The following is a 9,728-nucleotide window of genomic DNA, read 5'->3' on the forward strand; positions in this document are numbered from 1 at the left end:
TTCTGCGCCAGTTATGATCTTTTCATTCAAATTCATATTACAGTTTCAGGTGAAGATGATTTTTAGAGTTGGAGAGGGCTATTTTGTATATAATAAGTCGAAGGCCTTAGCTGCGCTAAATGGTTTGAGGATGGAAAACTCAAACAAACTGGAAATGATCTATGGGCACTAGGTTGCACTTTGTATCAGATGCTGTCTGACATATCACCTTTTAAAGATGGTAGTGAGTAGCTCACATTCCAAAGGATCATGGATAGAGGTTTCAAATTTCCTAAATATTTTCCTTCTGAAGCACGGCACCTTATTGATTGTTTGCTGGATATGGACCCATCTAAAAGATTGGCTTCTGGTCCTGAAGGGTATGCTTCTCTCAAGAGCCATCCTTTCTTCAAGGGAGTTGACTGGGATAATGTTAGGGGTATGCTGGCTCCAAAGTTAGCCCCACCATTAACTGTTGATAAGGAAGATGAAGCTGAAGATGCTGGGTGGCTTCTTTCACATGCTGGATGTGGTTCTACTAATGATGAAGCACCTCCCAAAGAGAAAGAGTTGGCCTCATCATCAGTGGCAGTAGAGAATAAGGAGCACAAGGCTAAATGTTATACTATCGATGCTTTTGACTCTAAATGGGAGAAATTTCTAGATCCAGGGGAGTTCATTGTGATGGTTTCATTGGTTAAGAAAATTCGGAAACTTTACAACAAAAAGATGCAGCTGATTCTGACAGACAAGCCGAAGTTGATATATGTAGACCCAGTCAAATTGGTACAGAAGGGTGAGATAGTTTGGTCTGATAATCCTGAGGAGATTAATGTCCAAGTGTTGAATTCTTCCAACTTTAAGATCTGTACTTTGAAAAAGACCACTTCATTTGAAGATTTGAAGACAACAAGGAATACTACAGTGATTTTACGTTCCAGTTGGGATTTATGAAGCTTTTTATTGGTTTGATGCTAATCAAGTTTGCTGTGATATGTAATGACAGAAGCAAGTTTCATCTTCTTAAAACTATTTAGGTTCCTAATAGCTGTACAAATGTCTGAAGAGATCATGAATCTAAGCAGAAAATGCTTCAAAGATACATAGGTTCTGTTTTGACATCTATAGCAGTTTCGTAGCGCGCTACGAAACTGCTGTAGAATGCTGTTTTGTGGAAAAACAATGAATTTTGATGATGAGGTCAGCTAACGGTAAAAAGAAGGTCTCAAACACAGGCAGGGAAATCATACATGGATTTCATAACAGCTCAAGCAGTGACAGGTGTAGGTCTTGAAGGGAAAATAAAATATTTTGTTTATTTTCATAAAGTTTTCTCAAAGGCAATTTATGACCGAGCTACTAGGGTATTGGTGGGGTTACCAACATGTTCGGTTGGTACACCTGTTTGGTCCATGAAGCATTCAGATCATATGGCATATGGTTATTATGCGTTGTCATTAAAGGTTTAAAGAGTTTGGAGCGTGGTATTTATATGATGAAAGAAAATGGGAGACAGAAACCGTTAAAATAGGAGCACATCTCTTGGTCAATTAATGAGCCATCAGCGCTTTCAAGCATCCAAAATCAGTATTCATTGTATCTGTAGCTCAGCCTTCTCAACTCAATCAGCAAAAGGACAAGTGTCAAGAGCCAGTAAAGCATCAAGCATACGAGGAAAAAGGAATTAATGTTTTAGTTTGATTAGGATTGTGTGCAATTACATTTCAGCACTTTGTAATAAATGCATTAATTAAATAGCATGTAGGAATAGTTAATAGCCACCTTCGAGGCTCCCCTCATGCTGGAGGAGGAAGCTCGAGGTGGTTTAGTTTGCTTGCCTATATATGGATCAAGGTAGGATGTAAAAAGGGTTGGACGGTATATACAAAAACAGAGTTTTATAGAGCTTATGAAAGGACTGTTACAGTAATAGCAAACAGAGTTTTTTCTTCCCAAGATTCTCAATGCATCTCTTTGTTCAAATGTGATGGTGGTTTTAGTTTCTTAATGTTCTTTTTACAGCCTTGTTATGGTACAATCCCTCAGAATTCATATTATATGCTCTGACTTCCTGTGTGCTTGACAGGCTGTGGGTTTTGGTGAAGCATGTTTGAACATCACTCAGAATTCATTTGTTAATGCTCTGACTTCCTGTATGTTCAGCAGGCTTTGATTTAGGTAAATTATGTTTGAACCTTTGATGATGCAAAGAGCCTTGGCTTCTATGAGATGACTGTGATTTGGTTTATTAACTGTGAGAGACTCCATAGCCCAATGAAGACTAATTTGATGTATGTCCAGCCAGCTATATTTTTATAAAGGTGTGAAGAGTTAGCCCTCTAGTGTTTGAAGGATTTTGTCAAGAGTCATGAGAGATCCCTCTCTGATTAGGAAGGCTAATTCCTAATCTAAAGTATGGTCTGAAACAGTTACATGAGACCTTGCTTGGTTGCAGTCCCTAGTACTGGTTTTGTGATAACATTTTGGTGCGTCTGCCGGGAGCTTAAGATTGAATTTCTGAAGGTAGCAGGAGTTCAAATGATTTTCAAGGCTGCAAAACTACCTTGGCGACTCCATTGTTGAAGAATTCAAGGTTTATATATTCATGGTGATTCCACTGGAGTTATGAAAGACCCAGAAGCTGACATTTTTTGTTCAAGGTATGCATGCATAGATTTCTCAGGAATTCATGGTTTTCCAAACCATTTTCCCAAGGATGAATATTTTCTAAGGAATGGTCCCAAATACAACGGAGAAGATTTGAGTTTAACCTTGGATCATATTTCAGATTTCTGTCATTTTGCTGAGCTTCTTAGAGTTAAACATGAGGATGTTTGCATAAGGTTATTTTATGATTCACTCCAAGGGAAATGCAAACAGTGGGTTGAATGCTTGCCTGCCAAGTCCATTAAGTCATTGCCAGACTTTTGGCTTATGTTCTTGGAGGAATGGACAGATAGGTCAGAGGTAGAAGTAAACTCTCCTTCAGTTGAAGGTTTTAAACAGTGGAATGATGATCATAATAAAGAAGAAACAAATGAATCTTTTTCTTTGTCCTTATCTTCATATCTGAAATCCTTTGACTGCAAGTCAGAGGATAAGATGAAATTTTTTGATGAAATTGCCAAAGATATTGAGAAAGAAATTGAAGGTTTAGAAGGACAAATTCAGGCATACAATTTTCATGATCATGATTATTATTCTCAAAAGTTTCCTGTGACAGAGCGCAAGGAGACTATGTTGCTTCCTCTCTCTTTCATGATTGAGGAACTGAACACTGTGGTTGAAGATCAGTTTGCACAGCTGGAAAGTTTCAAGGAAGGACAAGCTGATCATGTGTTCTGGGACCCTATAGCTGATTACATGGAAGAGTTTTACTCTCCAGTGTTTCAGTTTTCATATGAAGATCAGAGACTATTTCAGTGGCAGTGGTCTTTACACTATCACATTGGCCCTGAACTCCAGGACAGTCAAAGAAATCAAAAATCAGATGAGGCTAATGATTGGCTGCATTGGAAGTTTCATATTGATTGAGCTGAAGAAGTTGAAATGGTTAGGGTAGGTAGGTAGGTAATTGCAAATAAGCTCAAGGTCAACTGAGCATTTTTCAGTAGGTATAGCTTTCTTTCTCCTACAGTCATGCTTGTCAAGCGAATTTTAGTTTGTTAAAAATGGATAAGGCACTGGAGCTGCATGTTCTTAGTGTACCACAAGGGCACACTATCCCAAGTGGAGCCACTGTTATCACTGAAAATGCTGTAGTCAAATTTTTTTAGCCTGGCTTAAAGAATGGGTGTTTTCGCAGCGCTTGAATTATTTTTAGCAGTTTCGCAGCGCTACCTGTTTGCGTGGTTTCGCAGCGTGCTACGAAATTGGGAATTGGTTCGAGTTTTCAGCAAGGGTCCAAATCCTAGCATGCCTATTGTATAGAGTTTTGCTTCCCTCCAGGAATGTTGATGAGAGCAGTGACAGTGTGTCCAAGGAGGCACCCTATGATGATGCAGCTAAACTGCTTCTCAGTGAAGAGTGGACTTGGTGAAAAAAGTGGAGAACAGTACACGGCATCACTTGAGAAGGGTGATTTATCTCCTACAAAGAAAAATCCCTCCCTTGGTTACTCTGGTGACATTGAAGTGCAATCAGAAGATCAGTCAAAGCCAGTGGAGGGGATTGATGTAAATTTACATTTACTATCAAAAATATCATCGAAGATTTTAATTGATACAACTGGAGATAGTGCGCCACTTATGAAATGGTTAGACATATTTCTGGACGACACTAGTTCAAACTCTTAAAGTGTGGTAGCTGAGGAGGGGTTAATGAAAGGGAATGTAACATCTGTTCATGATTCTGTCATTATTAATAACAAGGGTGAGAGTTAAACTTCCACCGACACTAAAAAGGCTGACGCGAGGTCCACCACGTGTTAGTATCCAAGGAAGAGCAAGATAAGATGTGGGAAAACAAAAAGGAGCAGCGATCTGGAGGCGTGTCTACTGTCGGACTTCTGTCATCATTTTGTGAAGGACAGGAACGTCTGCAATATGATTTTTTATCCTAAAAGTGGACATTCAGAATTGATCAGAGACCGCCCATCTACAACGCAATTCAGAGAGAAATCGCCATGGTTTTTGATAACATTGCCATCTGCAGATTGCGCAAAAGGAGGTCACCGTGCTTACACCAAATAGTGTTGATTTTAAAGGATATGAGAATGGAGTAATTCAAGCATCTGAATTCTGTACATATCATACACCTCTAAACAAATAGAGCGGTTTTGTAAATGCAATGAAAGCTGTAAGAGAGTTCGTTTACAGAGTAATTGCAAAGATTACTGGGGAGATTTCTATTGCTCTAGTAAAGCCATTGACGGATGCCCTCAAACCTGTGGGAAAAGACTGATGACAAACTCGCTGTTGATGGATAGGGCTTTGCAATTCATATGCGGGATGCTTGAGCGTTGCTCACATTTTGAGTTTGTTTGTTGCTGCGCGCCTAGGAGACAATTGATAGAAGCCCGAGTTTTTTTTTTTGCAAAACTAAGTTGTATTTTTATGTACATGGAGTAGGATGGCGGAGAATTCAAGTAGCAGACAACAAAACCAGTGAATCTTCATCTGGCGGTTCATTTGCAACTCGTGCCCAACCATATGATATCTTCCAAGCAGTAAATACTTTATCTGATGTGACTTCTCAGAAAAGAAGTTCATTTGTTCATAATATATTACAGAGAAGATCGAGGTTGCTTCCAGAAGAAACAGATGGATCCTCGGCTCTACTTAATGCACCGGTTCATATCACAGCTCTGAAATTTGAGAATTAAATTAACCAAGCTCTTCATGGCCTAAAAAACAAAATCTCAAGAAGCAGAATATAAGTTTGCCCATGAAGAACTATATTTCCTCTGTTACTTACAATACCTTGTTGCTGGAGAATTCATACAACCTGATTGGGATATGTTTCATAACCTACATCCAGCAATTGAATGCCATGGTGCTCCACGGGTTGTCAGAGGTTGTGCAATTTATATCAGAGAAACTGGAGCACTTTGTCAAATAATGGTGACCGGAATATACTCTTTGAATGTTTTCCTTTCTGTGCCAGTTATGATCTTTTCATTCAAATTCATATTACAGTTTCAGGTGAAGATGATTTTTAGAGTTGGAGAGGGCTATTTTGTATATAATAAGTCGAAGGCCTTAGCTGCGCTAAATGGTTTGAGGATGGAAAACTCAAACAAACTGGAAATGATCTATGGGCACTAGGTTGCACTTTGTATCAGATGCTGTCTGACATATCACCTTTTAAAGATGGCAGTGAGTAGCTCACATTCCAAAGGATCATGGATAGAGGTTTCAAATTTCCTAAATATTTTCCTTCTGAAGCACGGCACCTTATTGATTGTTTGCTGGATATGGACCCATCTAAAAGATTGGCTTCTGGTCCTGAAGGGTATGCTTCTCTCAAGAGCCATCCTTTCTTCAAGGGAGTTGACTGGGATAATGTTAGGGGTATGCTGGCTCCAAAGTTAGCCCCACCATTAACTGTTGATAAGGAAGATGAAGCTGAAGATGCTGGGTGGCTTCTTTCACATGCTGGATGTGGTTCTACTAATGATGAAGCACCTCCCAAAGAGAAAGAGTTGGCCTCATCATCAGTGGCAGTAGAGAATAAGGAGCACAAGGCTAAATGTTATACTATCGATGCTTTTGACTCTAAATGGGAGAAATTTCTAGATCCAGGGGAGTTCATTGTGATGGTTTCATTGGTTAAGAAAATTCGGAAACTTTACAACAAAAAGATGCAGCTGATTCTGACAGACAAGCCGAAGTTGATATATGTAGACCCAGTCAAATTGGTACAGAAGGGTGAGATAGTTTGGTCTGATAATCCTGAGGAGATTAATGTCCAAGTGTTGAATTCTTCCAACTTTAAGATCTGTACTTTGAAAAAGACCACTTCATTTGAAGATTTGAAGACAACAAGGAATACTACAGTGATTTTACGTTCCAGTTGGGATTTATGAAGCTTTTTATTGGTTTGATGCTAATCAAGTTTGCTGTGATATGTAATGACAGAAGCAAGTTTCATCTTCTTAAAACTATTTAGGTTCCTAATAGCTGTACAAATGTCTGAAGAGATCATGAATCTAAGCAGAAAATGCTTCAAAGATACATAGGTTCTGTTTTGACATCTATAGCAGTTTCGTAGCGCGCTACGAAACTGCTGTAGAATGCTGTTTTGTGGAAAAACAATGAATTTTGATGATGAGGTCAGCTAACGGTAAAAAGAAGGTCTCAAACACAGGCAGGGAAATCATACATGGATTTCATAACAGCTCAAGCAGTGACAGGTGTAGGTCTTGAAGGGAAAATAAAATATTTTGTTTATTTTCATAAAGTTTTCTCAAAGGCAATTTATGACCGAGCTACTAGGGTATTGGTGGGGTTACCAACATGTTCGGTTGGTACACCTGTTTGGTCCATGAAGCATTCAGATCATATGGCATATGGTTATTATGCGTTGTCATTAAAGGTTTAAAGAGTTTGGAGCGTGGTATTTATATGATGAAAGAAAATGGGAGACAGAAACCATTAAAATAGGAGCACATCTCTTGGTCAATTAATGAGCCATCAGCGCTTTCAAGCATCCAAAATCAGTATTCATTGTATCTGTAGCTCAGCCTTCTCAACTCAATCAGCAAAAGGACAAGTGTCAAGAGCCAGTAAAGCATCAAGCATACGAGGAAAAAGGAATTAATGTTTTAGTTTGATTAGGATTGTGTGCAATTACATTTCAGCACTTTGTAATAAATGCATTAATTAAATAGCATGTAGGAATAGTTAATAGCCACCTTCGAGGCTCCCCTCATGCTGGAGGAGGAAGCTCGAGGTGGTTTAGTTTGCTTGCCTATATATGGATCAAGGTAGGATGTAAAAAGGGTTGGACGGTATATACAAAAACAGAGTTTTATAGAGCTTATGAAAGGACTGTTACAGTAATAGCAAACAGAGTTTTTTCTTCCCAAGATTCTCAATGCATCTCTTTGTTCAAATGTGATGGTGGTTTTAGTTTCTTAATGTTCTTTTTACAGCTAACCAAATCTATGGAGAGCATGAACCTCCAGACAAAATAAATCAAGAGATTGGAAACTCATGTCAAAATTTTGCAAGACCAGATTAAAATATCTGAGAGTGCATATTCAGTAGAAATGCAGAGGGCACGAACATTAATTGAAAAATTGCAGAAATATAAAAAGGAGTCATCATTGGTAACACTTTGGGAAGGGTAAAGGAAATCATCTGGAACAATATCATTAATGGTATGAATGAGATTTGACCCAACATCCAAATCATATTTGAGCAGAAGGAGCTAGTTGAAAAAGCTAACGAGGCTATTTCAACCACTAACCTAGAGCTGGGAGACATGTCAGCCACAACCAACAGAATCATCAAATTTTCTAAATTCAGAGAACAGGTATGCATTGAAAGAGCTCAGAGTAGTAGTTAGAACATAAACTATCCTACAAGTGAAGAAGGTATTGACAAAAAATAACTTGACTGTACAGCTTGAGGAGAAATGCCAAAATTTGGAGCTGACAGTAAATAGATTTTTCAACAGAATTGAACCTTTGACACAAAAAGGTCTCCCTTCTCTATTTATCATTAATGATAAACTCATGACAAGAGAATATTATGTCAAGAGGCTATAATACATAGCAAAGGATGTTGTCAATCTCTCCAATATGAGAGGCAGCATAACAGGAAAAGCAATGTTGGATGCTATCAGCAATCCAATTTTCATTGAACATGAATTGAAACACGTTTTCACAGTGAAGCCCACTTTTTTGTGGTACACAGAAACATATGAGATATACCGCATGTTTATTAAGTTTAAAATCCCAGATGAAGAAGAGTGGAGCAATCTGTGCAACTACCAAGAGGAACAAGACAAGCAAGATTAAATAGTTAGCACAGAAGCCAAGTCAACACCCAGCTAAGTCAGCAAAGCCAACACATTTTTTTAAAGAAAAACCAAATTAGCCACTACAATAGAATTGATTACCCAGCAATGAAATTCAGAAAAAAAAGGGGCCATATGTTGAAGTTACCTCATCGTGGCCACTTCATGGTCACACTAGTCAAATTTTCGTTTCTTCGTAATTAATAACAAATTGCCAAGTGTATATGGCAATTGTTGTATATTTTATTTAAATACTTCATGCACTGGAAGTATTATTTGTTGGACCCAAGTAATTGAAAAAACGTTTCTTTTGGAGAATTGTAATTTCGGACCTGGAGCATTGATAAGAAAGACCATTTGCAAGATACTTGAGCTATTTTTATCTGGTAATGTTTTTTTTTTTTTTTTGTGCTAAATGTTTATTTGTTTCTTTCATTGTGCATCATTCAGATCTTGTTGTAAAACAGAAATTTTAGAGTAAGATATGTTGTTGTAGCACCTTATTTCCGTCTATGTTTACTATATAAGTGTTTTCCTCTGAGGTCTAGTTAAGAAATACTTAATTTCTTTTTAACCACTACCGATTTCACTATTCTGTCATTTCATTATTTATTGTGCTTTAAGATCCAATAGACATAGTTAGATAGCCTTGTGAATGCTCTAAAAGAATTTGATGCTACAATCCATCCTTTGACTCCATAAGCAATGGAAAAGGTTTGAACAAGATCTATCCCAACCAACCAAACAATTAATCAATTAATCAATATTTTATCTATATAACTAGGCTAAAACATCAAAACCATGGAAAGAAAAATCAAATCTCAAAATATACAGAGAGAGCCCTTTTAGAGCCTAGGATGGCTAGATCCTAGACTCCAAAGTGGTTTGATGTATCGTTTATGATCTGTTTTCTTGCCAATCTTAAAAATCATAGAGAGATATATTATACACATTTTTGGGCACTACAACCCCAATCATATATTTCCATAAACCAAGGGCTTCTGAGTCCCTAAAAGTGTTGTTTCATGCCCTAAAGGAATAAGGTCAGTTGATTACATCATCTCCCAAAAGTTCTCCATAGAAAACTGCTCAGAACTGGTCAAAACTGGACCATACAGGTTGCTCAGTGTTAAGGGTGTGATGCATCTCACCTGCCCAGTGTAAAAGGTGTGATGCATACTGGAAATCCCTTCTATAGGGTGTGATGGGCGAGAATGGACAAATGGCAAAGACAATTTGCGAGGTGGATGATCATGGAATCTTCCAGAAGCTTCTCCTGTGACACT

At 38.1% G+C, this 9,728-nt stretch overlaps 2 pseudogenes; both read left to right on the forward strand.

The window, feature by feature from the left end:
• Nucleotides 1–249: 249 nt before the first annotated feature.
• On the forward strand, nt 250–933 carry LOC149146076 (3-phosphoinositide-dependent protein kinase 2 pseudogene; annotated as a pseudogene).
• A 4,888-nt stretch (nt 934–5,821) lies between these two features.
• LOC149146077 (3-phosphoinositide-dependent protein kinase 2 pseudogene) lies at nt 5,822–6,505 on the forward strand (annotated as a pseudogene).
• The last annotated feature ends 3,223 nt before the right edge of the window (nt 6,506–9,728 follow it).

The sequence above is a fragment of the Pinus tabuliformis genome, chromosome X (genome assembly GCF_031772625.1).
Source record: "Pinus tabuliformis cultivar Carrire ecotype Pingquan chromosome X, CPIR1, whole genome shotgun sequence".
Taxonomy (NCBI): Eukaryota; Viridiplantae; Streptophyta; class Pinopsida; order Pinales; family Pinaceae; genus Pinus; species Pinus tabuliformis.